We start from the raw sequence: 723 nt of genomic DNA, 5'->3' as shown, positions 1-723 counted from the left end.
CACACAGTGATGGGAACAGAGGAACAATGAATGAATGAATGCACATTAATCATCATTTCTGTAAATACCCAGTGTTAGCCAGACGGCTAATTTTCAACCCAGAGGAAACCCACGCAAACACAGGGAGAACATGCAAACTCCACACAGAAAGGCCCTACCGGACCGGGGATCAAACTCTGCAGTGCCAACTTGCTTTGGGGCAGAAGTGAGCCACTGTACTGCCACAGATGATAAAGCACTCATTCAGGGAAAATGTATTCCCATGATGCCCAACAGAAGAGTGCTAGGGAATAGTTTTAAAACATTTCTGAATGTATCCAAGGTGATAAACATGAAACAAGCAACAAATATTCACAGTCCATGCAGTATGGATTGTTTTATAAGTTATATTGTGTTGAAATACATTATGTCCTTGATGCCCTTCAGAATTTACATACATACATTGAAAATAAGATTTTAAGACAACTTACCCTTACACTGCCCTCTAATAGACCTTTTTCACGATGGCTGCATTCCACTTAGGAGAGGCCCTGGTATTGTGCATGCTGACTCACTGAAATAGCTTACTGGGACACTTGATGGAATTGAGCCATCTTTAAGGTTATCAATTTCAGCTGTGCTTTTCCTACTATGACAAGTCAAAATGTCTGCTGTGAAAAAGGTCCATACGACCCACAGGTGTCATTAATCAGCGTCCCTAGCAGTGGCAGGGAAATACGACCC

Source organism: Sander lucioperca, chromosome 24 (genome assembly GCF_008315115.2).
Source record: "Sander lucioperca isolate FBNREF2018 chromosome 24, SLUC_FBN_1.2, whole genome shotgun sequence".
Taxonomy (NCBI): Eukaryota; Metazoa; Chordata; class Actinopteri; order Perciformes; family Percidae; genus Sander; species Sander lucioperca.
Note: the sequence above shows the minus strand (reverse complement) of the source record.